Source organism: Podarcis pityusensis (assembly GCF_964106645.2).
Source record: "Podarcis pityusensis genome assembly, chromosome: 6".
NCBI lineage: Eukaryota > Metazoa > Chordata > Lepidosauria > Squamata > Lacertidae > Podarcis > Podarcis pityusensis.
In genome coordinates, this window is record NC_138030.1 from 28,154,265 (window position 1) to 28,170,280 (window position 16,016).

General features: G+C 42.8%; 1 protein-coding gene and 1 long non-coding RNA gene across 4 annotated transcripts in view; one reads left to right on the top strand and one right to left on the bottom strand.

The window, feature by feature from the left end:
* LOC308479177 overlaps nucleotides 1–13,487 on the top strand; it is a 59,136-nt gene extending 45,649 nt beyond the window's left edge. The window contains exons 3-4 of one of the 2 annotated variants that reach the window (XR_013987528.1): nucleotides 3,594–3,676; nucleotides 9,809–13,487. This is a non-coding gene — a long non-coding RNA (uncharacterized lncRNA). The remainder of the gene's footprint in view (nucleotides 1–3,593; nucleotides 3,677–9,808) is intronic. The other variant, XR_013987529.1, reaches the window with a different exon arrangement.
* The window catches only part of ASIP (agouti signaling protein), an 85,784-nt gene that overhangs the window by 48,235 nt on the left and 21,533 nt on the right, over nucleotides 1–16,016 (bottom strand). The gene's annotated exons all lie outside the window — the stretch shown is intronic.

Sequence of the window (16,016 nt, forward strand, 5' to 3'; positions counted from 1 at the left end):
CTGCATCACATATTGCATGTGTGACGTCACACACACTTGACGCGTGCAGGGCCACCTGAAGATTGAGGGGACCCATTCCCCTTAAAAATATATGTATCAAGGGGGTCGAAACAGTTGGCGTGCTGGATAGTGCAGATGAAGCCTAAGGCTGTAATCATATAACCACTGGGAGTAAGCTCTATGGAACTCAATGGGACTTGCTTCTGTGTAGACATGTGTTAGGTTTGCACTGTAACTTTATCACAGTGACAGGGAGATTGCCTCCAAATGTTGCAGTCAGGAAAGTCAGGAATTGTACTTTTGACATGGAAGTCAATTGATCTAACTTCAGCAAACTGGGCTTAGTTTTATGAGATAACATCTGGACTCCAGAGAATGTATTCCTTATGTCCATCGTTATAATATCCAACAAAAGAAAGAAAGCCAGTGGTTCTTTTTTATAGATAGATAGATAGATAGATAGATAGATGGATAGATTATTTATTTTATTTCTAAAAAGATTTTCCATCAGGGCAGCTCTCAATCAGTAACACCTTTTAAAACAAATAAATTCAACATCAGTGAAGCACACAGCAAACCCACAGCAGAACGATGATAAACAGCAATTGGAGTTAAGTCAGCAGTCAAAATGACTCTGCTCACATTTTCATAAGACACATGTCTAAATAATATTATTTTTAAACTGATTCCACAGTGCACTTAGTGTTTGAGTGCTGGGTGAAAGAAAGAGCTTATGTATACTCTTGTGAGGCTTGAGAGCTTGTTAAATCTTACAAACAGAAGTTGAGTTAATGAAGAATTACGAACAGCATGCACTAAAGCTGGACAATCATTTCCAGGGAGTTCCACGGAAATGATTCTATGTCAAGACTTGCACCATTCCATATTCTTGGGTAAAAAGGTGGCAGCCCCTATTCAGCCAAGTACTACTGACTGGTAGCAGATGGTGTAGTAGGATGACACCAGTCACCGAACCTTTGAGCAGTTGTGTTGTTGCTGCTTACTGGGAGGTAAAGGGGAGGGGTGGGGAGGCAACAACGAGATCAGTATGGTGCAAATGCACAAGAGCCAGTTTGGCTCCTCCTGTGCATTTACACTACACTGACCTTGCTTCCATATTGGTCATCTACCACCTGATAAGCTCTTAAGGGTTGTGTGTGCTGTAGCCTTATCAACTTTATGATTCCGCTTTGGGGCTTCCTTGGTGGGAAATTTCTGTATTGTGGGAAATTTCAGACCTGGTGGCACACATCACTGTTATGCTTGAAAAGAGGAGGCTACCTGTGTTTCTTTTACACTCAGTGCAGAATTTTACCCTTCCACCATGCAGGCTGATTAGCAAGAGGCAAAGGTGGAGCAGTGACAGCCGACATTTTGGATAGTGGAATTTGGACTCAGAGGGCGTCTTTGATTTATTTCTTTTTTACATATGAACACCAGCACAACACTTGAGAATCGTTGATACTAAATGAAACTCATTTGCAGATCAGTTAATCCTGATTAGCTCACTTGGATTTTCCAAGCAAATGTAAAGCAATTAATATATTTAACACAAACTGTCAGCGACAGGGAAAATCATTATGTGATTGCTTGGATTTACATGATGAACACTGATTGTGTATGGGTGCACAGATAGATTACAGCTTCCTGCGGATGACATTCTCCTTTGGGTTGCATCAATGTACCCAAACCTATGGAAAACTTTCTACTTCATATTGGCCCTACTCCAAAACTGTGAATTGGCTACATGTTGTGTGGACAAATCTCCACATGCCTAGCTGTAAAATGGGTGTCTGGTGCTGTAATTTTGACTAACTCAAATCACCTTGTTTCAGAAGGATTGTGGATGTGTTAATCCAAGCTCTCTCCATGATGTAGAAGCTCAGTAGCAGAGCACATGCTCTACTACTACCAATCCCTGGTGTCTCCAGGTAGGGCTGAAATAATAGAGAGCTCCTGCCAGCTGGTGTCAACAGTACTGAGTCACTTGGATCAGTGACCAAATATAGCTTCCGATATTCCTGAAACCCCATACAAAATGTCAGTCAAAGCACCTATAACCTGTTCAATGCCATCTTCCCTATGTCTTCCTCTCTCCTATTATAAAGGCTAAGCCTATCGTATTGTTATGTGTTGGGGGGGAGGGCAGGCTGCATGCTGAGACCCTTCTAACCCCTGGATCCAGCAAGTGTCGGGGGGGGGGGGGGACAGGCTAGCTTCCTGATGAGGTGATTGCCTAGGTGATGAGCCGTTGAGGGGAACAAAGAGAAAGCACTCTGTGCGAGATGGCAAATGGGTGGGGCCCTTTTCTCAACTCATGGGTAGCTAGAAAGACAAAGCCAGAGTTGAGGGCAGAGAGTTTGGAGTGCTGTGAGCTAGAAGCCAGAAAGAGAGAGAGAGAGAGCACATCATGTCTGATTTCTGCTGGAATCCAAGGCTGTGGCTATGGGAGAAACAAGGCGTGTTTTGGGGTGTTAATGCTGTGAACCCTTCCATCTCAGACTCAGGTTGTATATATGTATGAGTAAACCTTATATCATAAAGACATCACAGTTTTTCCTGTCCCTTGTTCCGAAGGAAACACAAACCCTGGGTAAGTGCCTGGAACCCCTAGAATCTCACACCGTTTGGAGATTTGAGTTGTGTGCAATAGTATTGTAACCCTGCTAGCAGGAATACCCCCCCCCCCAATAATTCATAATTAGCTTAAGAGCTGAAGAGTTGATTAACCAGAGGTTATAGCAAAGTTCTGTAAAACTGCTTTGGTTGAAGTTTGATTACCAAAATAGTCAACTTTGTTCTCTTAATATAACCTCTGTTAATATACTCTCTGCATAAAGCTAGATTTGTACACGCATTTTGAGTTTTTATTTTGTTATCAGTTGTTACAAGGTTATTTGAATAGCATGTGATTATCAATAGAGAATTTTGTAATAAAGCCAGCCAGATCAAGGTTTAGTTGCAATTCCTGCACTGCAGGGGGTTTGGACTAGATGACCCTTAGGATCCTTTCCAACTCTGATTCTATGAAACTCAACTTACTCATGAACTGGCTTCAGCTGTCAGTAAATAACTACAGGCTAAATGTAATCTTATACTGCCATCTAGCTTACAGCTCTTCACATTTCCCTCAAGTATTTACTGCAAAATAAATATATATTTTTATTCAAAAAATATCCTCAATTTTCCTTATTGGCAATTTGGCATTGCTCTTGAAAAGAAAAAAAGGAAAGGGGGAGAAAGAGAGAGAGAGAATAAAAAGCCATCCAATGGCAAGGGGATAGATCTAACTGAATCTGCTGACTCTAAAATAACTTAATACAAAACGAAATAACATTTCTCTGAACGGAATGTATTGGCTGGGGTGACTTATTCTGTGAAAGTGGGAAGAAGTCTCTGTTGCAACTTTGTTCGTTGGTTCTTATATTTTCGGGCAGTACACAAAAGCTTTCACCTTCAAGAATTCACACGATCTAATTTTTTAAGGCGTGTTGATGTACTAATTTCTGCTATAATACTTCTTACCTTGCTTATTATTATTGACCACTTTGAACACAGTCTAAAGCATCTTTCCTCTACCTGGTGCTTTCCAGATGTTTTGGAGTGCAGTTCCCATCAGCCCTAGCTCCACAATCACTACCTTATTCCAACTCTTTACACCAAACCTATCATGTCGGTGAGTATGCTGTAATCTTACAAGCATATGGGAGTAAGGCCTGTTGACCACAGAGGGACTTACTTCTCAGCAAACATGCATATAGCATTGTTCGGTATAATTATCAACGTTGTGGTGTAGGCGAGTGGGGAAGCTGATGCAGTGTGTCTTGTCTAAAGAAGCCTGGTAATTTCATTGCAAAAGGGACACATGGATCAGGGACATCCTGGTTAACAGTGCAGTTTCTCAACCACTGTAGTACTCTACTAATAGAAAGGTTAGTGGAAGGTAGGTTTTTGCATATGAAGCACTGTGTTGGGATAATGCAAAACCTGAAAGAGTGGGAAAAGATGGTCAGTAAGGGAATTATGAGTATTGAGTTCCAGGGTGGAACAACAGTGGAGTGAGTGAATGTAAGAACTGTTTTAACAATGGTGTCATGTGTGGGACGCGGGTAGCGCTGTAGGTTAAACCACAGAGCCTAGGACTTGCCGATCAGAAGGTCGGCGGTTCGAATCCCCGCGACGGGGTGAGCTCTCGTTGCTCGGTCCCTGCTCCTGCCAACCTAGCAGTTCGAAAGCACATCAAAGTGCAAGTAGATAAATAGGTACTGCTCTGGTGGGAAGGTAAACAGCATTTCCATGCTCTGCTCTGGTTTGCCAGAAGCGGCTTAGTCATGCTGGCGACATGACCTGGAAGCTGTACTCCCTCGGCCAATAAAGCGAGATGAGCGCCGCAACCCCAGAATCGGTCACGACTGGCCCCTAACACCTTTACCATGTGTTCTAGGCTGGAAACACCCACCAGAATTCTCTCTGGGCAGTTGGAAACCTTGGAAAGGTTGGGTTATTGGTGGTATGGGAGAGCTTTGTGTATGTACAGTCTATACATTTATGTACGCATGTAAAAATGAGGTGCTGGTACTCATATATTAATAAATCCTCCCCGCTACCATTCATCACACACACCACAAATACAACTCTCCCTCTCTTGAACAAATCACCTACATACCTCTCTCAGTTTTTGCCTCTTACTTCCCCTACAAATTGAGCGACTCCTTCAGAAAATTTCCTCCATTTCCACCTGACTGGCGGGCAACAGCAGGCTGAGTTTGCTGGAAATACCTCACTGGTCCTTCCTTCCCTCCCCAACCTTTTTTAATTTTACACAAGCCCTAGCACAGGGTGAAGAAGTTGCCTGCTGCTGGATGGTGAGCATGTGGGGATATCTTGCCACTTGTGTTTAATAAGTGTGGAGTGGAGCTTTCAGAAAGAGTTTTGAATCCATGCATTAGAATAGTATTAGAATATCAGAGCAATGCCATGGCAGCAACTGCTGGCAGAGAAGATCTCTTCATTGATATCTTACTTCCAACACATCAAAATTTTCCAGTTCATGTCCATGTAAAAAACTATTTCCACAGAAGCAACGAAACCGTCAGCACATTATAGTAAGATTTGAAAGTGTTTCCATGTCATGAACTGCTTGCAGCTGGGCTGCTTGAGAGAGCATGGGTCCGATTGTCCCAGTTTGGAGGACACATCCCCCCAAAGCAACTGGTTTGATACCCTTTCACAAAATGGTCTACATTTTTGCAAAGCAGTTTCACCTCATGTAATGCGTTTTTCATTGTTATTTTCATACATGCATTTCTATGCGCACTTTACCCTAATATATGCCTTTTTGTACACATTGCCTGGCTGGAGAAGTGCATTGCAAAATTAAAGGAAGTGCACGTTTCAGAGGAAGGCTACATATTGTTTCAGAAAGCGCAGGTTAGGTAGCTTCAATTTTTAATGTGAATTGAATCAAATGTCTGTCCCATCTGTACCTTTTGCAGCATAAACTACCTTTCTAGTTTAAAGTCATATGTGTGAGAGCTGACAGCAGGACCGTATGACTGGCCTCTAAAATGTATGGAAATATTTCTCTGGAACCAAAGCATCAGCTGCCCTCAGCCCAAAATGCCCTATCTCTCATTTCCTATAAACATGTGAGAGGGATTTCGTTTACTGAAGCTGGCCAGCAGCCCACAAACACTGCAATATTATCTTCAGGAACCTTTCCTTTGCCGCCTAATAAATCCTTCACAGATTTCTTCCATTTGCCTGGCAAGTTAGAGTTCACATCTTTGGTTTGTGAGGGTTTCTGGCCCTTCCCTAATTTCAGGAAATCTGGTTCTCTAGTAGATTTCTCAACACATCTGTTCATCTTCTGGGTGCATTTCATGGGGGTGAACTAATTTTCTTTCTTTCTTTCTTTCTTTCTTTCTTTCTTTCTGTGTTTTATTTCATTCGAACACTTCCCCTGAAACTGGCAAGTCATTAAGAATTTATATCTTGTATTGTGAGGAATCGACAAGTGGATTTATGGAGGTTTGCTGGTGAGAGAGATTTTGAAAAGGAACATCACATAAAATTACCTGTGTTCACTCAGAAGATTTAATAATCCTCATTAGGAAGTGAGAAAACTGCAGGAGGCCTTTGTAAACTTCACCAAAGGAATTCTCTTTGCTGAGTCGTCATTCATAGGCCTATCCAACAAGGCATACATGGGCAAGAGGCAGATCATGACAGGCCCTGGCCTAGGCTGCAAACAGAGGGACCATCTCTAGGGGATCAAAAGATCAGACATATGGCAGGAAGTGTCAGTGGGAGGGGGAGTGAAGAAGGCCCCACTCTCACCAGAACTTCTATTTTGCATGGAGAACCCAAGAAGCTGAAAACTAATTTTAGAAAATCTTCAGTTTATACACTCTTCCTCTTCCAGATAAAGGCAGTGCTGGTATCAGCACTTGTATTCTTGGGTCGATCCCGGGGAATAATGGTGTAATCCTAACCCTGGCTACTAACAAACAGGTGGGGTATAACGAAGGTGGTGGTGGGTAGAGAAGCAAATTCCTATTGTAGCTTGGAATTGGCAAAGTGATCAGGCCCAAATTGGGCCCAGTGCCATTACATGATGACAGCAAGGGTGCCTTGGGAACCAATGGATCTCTGCTGGCTGAGAAGAATAACACGATGATGATGATGATGATGATGATAATTTATTTATTTATTTATACACCGCCCATCTGGCTGGGTTTGCCCAACCACTCTGGGTGGCTTCCAACTGAATATTAAAAACAATACAACATCAGACATTAAAAACTTCCCTAAACAGGGCCGCCTTCAGTTGTCTTCTAAAAGTAAAATAGTTATTTAGTGCCTTGACATCTGCTGGGAGGGCATTCCACAGGGCAGGTGCCACTACCGAGAAGGCCCTCTGCCTGTTTCCCTGCAACCTCAATCCTCGCAGCGAGGAAACCGCCAGCAGGCCCTCGGCGCTGGACCTCAGTGACCGGGCTGGATGATGGGGGTGGAGACGTTCTTTCAGGTATACAGGACTGAGGCCGTTTGGGGCTTTAAAGGTCAGCACCAAGACTTTGAATTGTGCTCGGAAATGTACTTGGAGCCAAAGAAGATCTTTCAGAACCAGTGTTATATGGTCTTGGTGGCCACTCCCCGTCACCAGTCTAGCTGCCGCATTCTGGATTAATTGCAGTTTCCGAGTCACCTTCAAAGGTAGCCCAACATAGAGCGCATTGCAGTAGTCCAAGCAGGAGATAACTAGAGCATGCACCACTCTGGCAAGACAGTCTGTGGTCAGGTAAGGTCTCAGCCTGCATACCAGATGGAGCTGGTAAACAGCTGCCCTGGACACAGAATTAACCTGTGCCTCCAAGGACAGCTGTGAGTCCAAAATGACTCCCAGGCTGCGCACCTGGTCCTTCAGGAGCACAGTTATCCCATTCAGGATCAGGGAGTCCTCCACACTAGCCTGCCCCCTGTCCCCCAAGAACAGTACTTCTGTCTTGTCAGGATTCAACCTCAATCCATTAGCTGCCATCCATCCTCCAACCGCCTCCAGACACACAGGACCTTCACCGCCTTCACTGGTTCTGATTTAAAAGAGAGGTAGAGCTGGGTATCATCCGCATATTGATGAGCACCCAACCCAAACCCCCTGATGATCTCTCCCAGTGGCTTCATGTAGATGGGGGAGAGGATGGAACCCTGAGGCACCCTATAAATAAGAGCCCAGGGGTCTGAACACTCATCCCCCCCCACTTTCTGGACACGGCCCAGGAGAAAGGAGCAAAACCACTGTATAACAGTGCCCCCAGCTCCCAGCCCCTCAAGACGGTCCAGAAGGCTGTTATGGTCGATGGTATCAAAAGCCGCTGAGAGATCCAGCAGAACTAGGAAACAGCTCTCACCTTTGTCCCTAGCCCGCCGGAGATCATTGACCAGTGCGACCAAGGCAGTTTCAGTTCCATGGTGAGGCCTGAAACCTGACTGGGAGGGATCCAAATGGTCCGCACACTCCAGGCGGGCTTAGAGTTGTTCAGCAACCACTCGCTCAATCACCTTGTCCAAGAATGGAAGATTTGAGACTGGGCGATAGTTGGCCATATTGGCCGGGTCTAAATATGTTTTTTTAAGAAGCGGTTTAATGACCGCCTCTTTCAGTGGGCCTGGGAAGGCTCCCTCACAGAGGGAAGCATTCACTACCCCCGAAGAAGAAGAAGAAGAGGAGGAGGAGGAGTTTGGACTTGATATCCTGCCTTTCACTCCCCTTAAGGAGTCTCAAAGCGGCTAACAATATCCTTTCCCTCTCTCCCCCACAACAAACATTCTGTGAGGTGAGTGAGGCTGAGAGACTTCGGAGAAGTGTGACTAGCCCAAGGTCACCCAGCAGCTGCATGTGGAGGAGCGGGGAAGCGAACCCGGTCCCCCAGATTACAAGTCCACCGCTCTTAACCACTACACCATACTGGAAGAGATTGATCAGGCAAGGAACAGGCCATTAGATTCCTCACTATCCCCCACCCCGCTGTCTCCTAGATCCAGAAGGGGGTTGAAGAGGGAAGGGCAGGGACTGTTTTTGTGATGGGTGCTTGGAATATTTGGTTGGGATATCAACTGAAATATGTAGCATGAACCCCAAAATGTGGGTGCTTTTAACAACAACAACCACCGAGCAATGTTAGCAATAGTTGGCCACTCTAAGAACAGATTCCTGGGCTAGATAGACCTTTGGTCTGATCTAGAAAGGGTTTTCCTGAGTTTCATCTTCCACAAAGACTTTTCTTTAAGCAGCTCACGACTTCATTTCTTATAAATCTGTGATCAATGGATTATTATTATTTTTGACATTGTTGCTGTGATTAACTGGAGCATTCAGTCCAAGCAAAGAAGCATTTGTTAACATCCTTTGGCAGTTTGACCTTTCTTCATATAATAAAGAAAAAGATACGCTGCTATGTTTATTTAACCTGAACCTTTAAAAAGAAACTATATCTACTTAAAGTCCTAAAGTGGGGCTTTAAGTCTAATCGTTGTCATTCGCGTATTCACTCACTGGAGATAATTTGGCCATTTTCATTCATTATTTATAGTAGAACAATTGTGTGGGTGGGGGCGGGGCGGGATGGGACGGGACACAAACACTCAGGAAAAGAGCAAACATTTGGAAGTATTTACAGGTCTTCGTGCAGAACTGAAACTACGAAACAGCAGTGCTCAGAGAATTGGTTCCAGGTGCAAATTAAGAACAAAAAGACTAATAATTTTATAAGCATCAGGGCATATATATTTCTCCTTTTAGAATATATGTAAACATTTAAAATATATTCTATCACTTATAACCATTTCAAAACCATTTCAAAACACACAAACAAAAATATGAGTTAAATATTAAGGGAGGAAATATTTAACTCAAATATATGTGTGTGTGTGTGTGTGTGTGTGTGTGTATATATATTGCTAAGCAGATTACTCCATCAATGCAAGGATTTCTGCTTGCCTGATGCAACAATATTCCCTCTCTTCCTTCAAGTTTCTCATCTCTTCCACCTCAGCAGTCACCTGCACCTCCTACAAACCATCTCATGAGTACCATGTAGTGTTGCCATGTGTCCTCTTTTTCCTGGGTAGAGTTGTCATAGCGATCCATAGTTAAAAGTAGAAGTCGGCAGATGTGTCCTCTTTTTTGCTTTTCAAATTATGGCAACCCTAATTAGGACATAGGGTGCTACCTTATATTGAGGCCATTGATCCCTCTAGCTCCATATTGCCTGCATTGATTGAAATTAGCTCTCCTGGGTTTCAGATGGAGCATTCCCAGCCCTACCTTGAAGTGATGGAAATTGAACCTCTAACCTTCTGCATGCAAAACAGATGCTCCACCACTGAGGTATGGCTTTTACTCAGATGGAGGCAGAGGGAAGTGAGGTATGGGAGACGTTCCTTCCATGTTTTGCCTTAAGTTAACATCTTAGGATCTGAGCCAGTATCTTTATTGATATTTGCTGACAGCTTCCTTCCTTCCTGGTGTATGCACCGTGTATGTTAGAAATTGACCCCAGTGTCTTGCAGTTTTGGCAAGATCTATTACTATTACTGTTACTATTATTATTATTCTATTTATATCCTGCCACTTATGGCAAAGCACTTCCAGGTGGACTTGCAGCATAAAATAAACACAGAAGAGGTACATTTATCTAATTATTATATTTATGAGGCACCCCATAAAATAAATTATCCAGGCATAATAAAGAATAAAAAGAATAAAATATAAAAACATGCTGCAATAAAACCAGACTATAATACACTGCACACTACACCAAAACCACAATAAGGTTAAAGACAAGCAGCCTGAAAAACCAAATACAAAATCAGCCCCCAAAGAAGTACATACAGCAGCATAGAACCAAACTGCCAACCATGCTGCGGGGTCTTAAAATCAGAACTGAGAGAAAAGAAAAGTCCTCATCTGAAAAAGATTACAATGTGGGCACCAGGCATGAGTTGCTAGGAAGAACATGTCACAGCTAGGGGGCTACAACAAAAAAAGCCCTGCCATCCTCCAAACAGTAGTTATAAAAATGTTAATGTTTTGCATGTTTCTTCTTCTCCCCCCTCCAATAGTTTAATGTACTTATATTTTTAATGCAAGTTGCTTGGAGACCTTAAGTAACAAGCTAATAATAATAATAATAATAATAATAATAATAATAATAGGAGGGTGCACACTGAAAAGGGTGCCTGTTGATGACCTAAAGGTATGCCTAGGTGAATATAGGAGGAAGTATTCTGTTAGGTACTGAGGTCCCAATCTGTGCAGGGTTGCCAGTAGTGTGGAAGAGAGAAAAGCAGTCGCAACGTGTGACCAAAGGTGCAGACACTCAGCCCCAAATTCACTCTTTAAAACATCAGATCAAACAGCAACAACACCACTATAAAAGGTAAGTGTGGAAAGGTCTGTGGCCTCTGTCCAGGCAGCTCCCGCAAGCACCTGTGTGATGTGAAGTCGTTGAAGGCAGAGGAAATCTTTCAATCCTATTCAGAGAGTGAAATTGTTAAGCGTTGACAATGTGCATCATGCATGCCACCTCACACCTTTCACAGATGTATGACAGGCAAACATGTAAAGTGCTTCTCCATCAAATAGATTTGATGATGGGGGGGAAATACCACTTTAATTTCAGAAATGTCTGCCATGTAGCTGTCACAAGGTATGTGTGCTTTTGTACTTTAACCGCTACATGAAACAGGAAAAGTCAGTCAATGAAGCTGTTCTCAATGCTGCCTCATGTTAGGGCTGGGAAACATGTGACCTTTCTAATGTTTTTGAACTCCAGCACCCATCTGACCCAGCCAGCATGGTCAAGGGTCAGGGATGATGGGAGTTGTAGTCCAGCAACGTTGGGAGGGTCACAGGTTCCCCACCTTTGTGTTAGGGAAAGCTTCTCCTGCAAGATGTCTACATATTGAAGACACAAAGGTGCTGCAGGGAAATTTATTTATTTATTTTTAAAACACACAATTTTAATGTTATTGCTGTACTATGTGCTGAGGCAGGTGTTGGGCTGGATTGCTTTCATGTGCTGAATTTTACTTTCAAGATGTGCTGGAGTGATCACATGACCAACATGCTAAATTCCATACTAATTGCTTCAATCTACACTCACAGCAGTGTAGCTCAGTGGTATGAATTGGTCATTTGCACTGCTCTGCAAAGCCTTCCAAGATCTTTCTGTTTTAAATAAACTCCCTTATTGAAGAAGCACCATTTCAGTGATATACCGAGAGCCATACTTCACGTGAGGCACAGCTGTGTGGGTCTTAAATGCTTAGCCTGGAGTGCAGAGAGGGTCCATAAAGAGCAAGGTTAATTGTGAGGCCATGACTGCCTAAAATAGTTGTCTGTTAGACAAGCTGTGATCTTGGGTTTGATTACTGGCTTGTCACAAAGGCTTAGTTCTGTGAGGTGGTGAGAAGTCCCACAAGGTGAGGCTTATATGACAGAATGCTCCTCCATCAAAAAAAAATCCTTTCTGTCACAAAGGCTTAGAAGACTCAATGGTCAGGAAGCTGCACAATGACTTCATTATTGTAAACAAGAACATGCCGCCACAGGAAACTCCATCCAGATAAAACGATCAATCCTACACATTCTTGCCTGGGAGTAGAGCATCTGTTTTGCATTCAGAAGGTCCCTGATATCTCCCTGCCTAAGACCTTGGAATTGTTGCCTAAAACCTGCCAATACAAAACTGGATGGACCAATGGTCTGATTCAGTATAAGTCAGTCAGCAGAAGAACATCTTTTCTTTAAAAGGAAACCCCAGATGTATTCTCACAAGTTATACTTACATTTGAAAAAAGGCATGTTTCATGAATGCATTCATTTTAAAAAGAGTCCTGGGATGGTAATTTCTCATTGCTAATTGCACAGGCTCAGAACCAGTTGCCTATACTACCACTCTGCCACTACATTTGCGCTGCAGAAACATCTCCAGTCGATGTTGCAAATTTGGATTAAATTCTGTAACTGACATGGCTCCCCCCTAAAAAATTCTAGGAATTGTGGTTTGGTGAGGAATTCTCAGAAATCCTGAGATCCCTTTCATCCAAACTGCAGATCCCATAGCTCCTAGAAGAGGGAATGAGTGACAAACAGGTTTATTGGTGCATGTTGCAATCCTTTAAATACCAGGAAGTAAATCCCATTGAACTCAATCCGATTCACTGCTGAATAGACACAATGGGCTTGTTCTGTATGTCCCATTGGAGTCAAAGGAGCTGACTCAGTTCTAAGTAAGTATAGGCTTGCAGCATCAGGCTAAACTGAACAAAATATCTGGTTTCTACAAGGAAGAATACACCAATTCTGCAAGTTTGGGCAGCAGCCAAAATTAGTTAATGGAATAGTTTTTAGCAATTTAAAGGGTTGAATATGTTAACCTTTTCCAGAAGTGAAGAATTGCTTGAGATGTTTCCCTCCATATATTTAATTCAGGCATCTTTTATTCTGTTACATATATGCTATGAGAGTGAGAGTTCAAAATTGGAGAACCAAAACAGATCATGCTCACAAAATATTAACACATGTTGTGTTACTATAATTACACATTGCTCAGTTTCATGGGAGATGCAATGTGGAAAATCATCAAAAGGCTTAGAATTGTTTAAGTCCAAGTTGGGTCCCCACATCAACCCCTTCCCTACATATTCCAGTTATTGAAAGTATGCAAACACATACAAAATCACAGAGAAATATCTCAAAGAAAATCCAATTGTAAGTGCAATAAAAATATTGTGTATCTGGATGGCATAATTTCATAGGAAAAGTGCAAAATGTTTATGGAATAAATATGACTGAAAGAATTAAAGGGATCAAAAACTGCTAACAGTCACCAACAATTGAACCACATAATAGTTTTCAGGAATTATTAATGGATGGTTATTTTTAGGTTTTAATATGTGCAGTATTGATATAAAGTAGTTCAGGCAAACGTTATAGCTGCAGTAAAACAAAACAAAACAAAACAAAACAAAACAAAACAAAACAAAACAAAACAAAACAAAACAAAACAAAACAAAACAAAACACAAATCCTTGGTTTGTATGTAATAGGTTAACTGCTGGCCTACTTGCATAGACCTGTATGGATATAGGCTGTATGTGCATTCTGTGAACCTGATTGTAGGAGTTTGGAAAATACATGGAAAGCTAATGCCTTAATGGAGTGCCACTACCATAAAGGCCCTATTCCTAATGGAAATCAATGCACTAGAATTACCAGACAGGCAGGCTGACCTGGTGTCTCCAGGTTTGCCTAACGCCACACCCCAGGTGGCAGGTGAAGGGCTTGAATCTCCAGGTGGACGAAAGTGGCAACAACAACAACAACAATTAATCAAGAAGACTACATACAGCTTGGAAGCTTCAGGCCAGCAGGAACTGGCTGAAAAATATTGCATATACTTTCAGGGGAAGGGGTCTGCCCTTTCCTCCCCTCCCCGTCCCAATTAACCTCCATCTCTACAAATGATTGCGTAGATCCTCTGGGGCGTGTGTGTCTGCCCTTCTCTACTGTCCCAATTAACCTCTGTCTCCAGGCCTCAGTGGTGGGAAGGAGCACAGAGGACGACAAAGGACTGGGCTGTGCTCAAGGGTCCAGGTTATGAGTACGCATGCACCCCTGGCACAAGGTGTGGGGCTGCAAAGTGAGCAGAGCACGGCAGGAGCAGGAGCAGGAGCAGGAGCAGGAACCAAGTCCTGCTGCTTCTGCCACCCACAGCAACTCATGGATGGCCCTTTGTTCTTCCTGAGCAAGTTTGAGGAGGTGAGGCCGAATACCGACTGAGGGAGACTAGTGCTGAAAAGCTGGAGTGGAGGAGGAGGTATTTATTATTTATTTTCATTCGAAGTGGAGTAGAGACTTGATAGATCATTTCAGGGAGAAGTAGGTGGGGTGGGGGCTGCCTTGGAGACAGAGGAACAGAAAAAGCTGCCAAGATCCCAATCTCATTCTAGTGTGTTTGCCCCATTCCAGTGTGTTCCCTCCCCTCTTTCCACCTCAAGGGCAGCCCCTCCCAATAATCCACTTGGGAACCCTAGGAGTGTGCACAAGAAATCCATTTGGATATTGGAAAGAATGGAGTGTGGAAGGGGAGGTGTTTAAGAAAAATGGCAGATTTTGCTTTCCAAGCTAAAATCTGAATTGATATATTGATCGACAGAAGCTATATTGATTCACAGCTACATTAATTCATAAAATGGGCATGTGCTAATGATAACCTAGTAGTTCCCCACTCCCACATGTCTGAAACACAGAGGTATATTGTGCCTGTGTATAAAGCAGATGTTTGGAAAGTGCTGTCTTGGGGGACAGGGCAGCTGTAGATCGTGAGATTAGAAGGAAATTAAATGCATACCGTACTGACTGGCAGTTGTGTCATTTACACTGGCTGTTCACAAGAGCAGTTCACAGCAAGCACAGGAGCAATGGCTTTAGCTATGGTTTCTATCTTAATTTACAACCAGTGACATATTTGCTCATTTGTTAGACTTTGGTTTTTTACTTGAATGACATGCTCTCGGCAACTGTGGTTAATGCTTGGTGTGCCATGCTTAATTACATCACTGGGGGGCCACCCCTTGGTCTCATGTTTGGGCCCTGGGATCCTCCTGATCTACAATGCACAACAATACAGGTCTACATTTGTAGACTTTCCCTTGCAGGCATCCATGCCTAATGCATGAATGTCAGTCAACAAACTGCAATAAAGACATATGCTGCAGCCATTAGTTGATGGGATTTAGCAGCCCTGGAACTTCACACTTCACTCCTTCCAAAACTGACATAATTCCTTTTTAGTTTTATCACTCTGTCACAGACAGAAATCAGGACCAGAGCTTCTTAGTGAAGTAGGAGCTGCCACATGGTTTGAAGGTTTCAGTGCCATTAACCAAAAGCACCTCCATCTTAGAGATGTCAGATTTCTGGACATTTTGAGGCTGTAGGGAATAAACATTTTTTCCTCTCCCCTCCCTGGTAAAAAGGAGGTTTTTGGGGAAATTGAGATGCAATACATAAGCAACAAATGTCCTGTATGGGCCTCATTAAGATGCCATCCCTCACTAAGTGCAGGGACATACCTTGATTATGGCTGTTTTATATGTCAGAATTATCATTCTTGAATGTTGTAGACCATCTTAGATAGAAAATTGTGATTTAAAAAAACATTTTGTATTATAAAAGAGAATTTTTTTTCACATACCCCCCAATCAGATTTTCTATTGGAAACGTGGGGAGGGAGAGTCTTTAAAAATGAAAAAAATCTAAAACGCATTTAAAACGCTGTTTTTTGACTAATGTAGCTGAGTCCCAGATCTCTACTCCTTCTAGAAAGCCTTTGAACAAACTGGGCTTACCAGCTGGTGCTTTAAATTTCGGGCATCACACTGTGACATCTAGAACAGAAGATGACTTCTAGAAGCATTGGCTTCTGTAGCTGTCCACGTGCCGC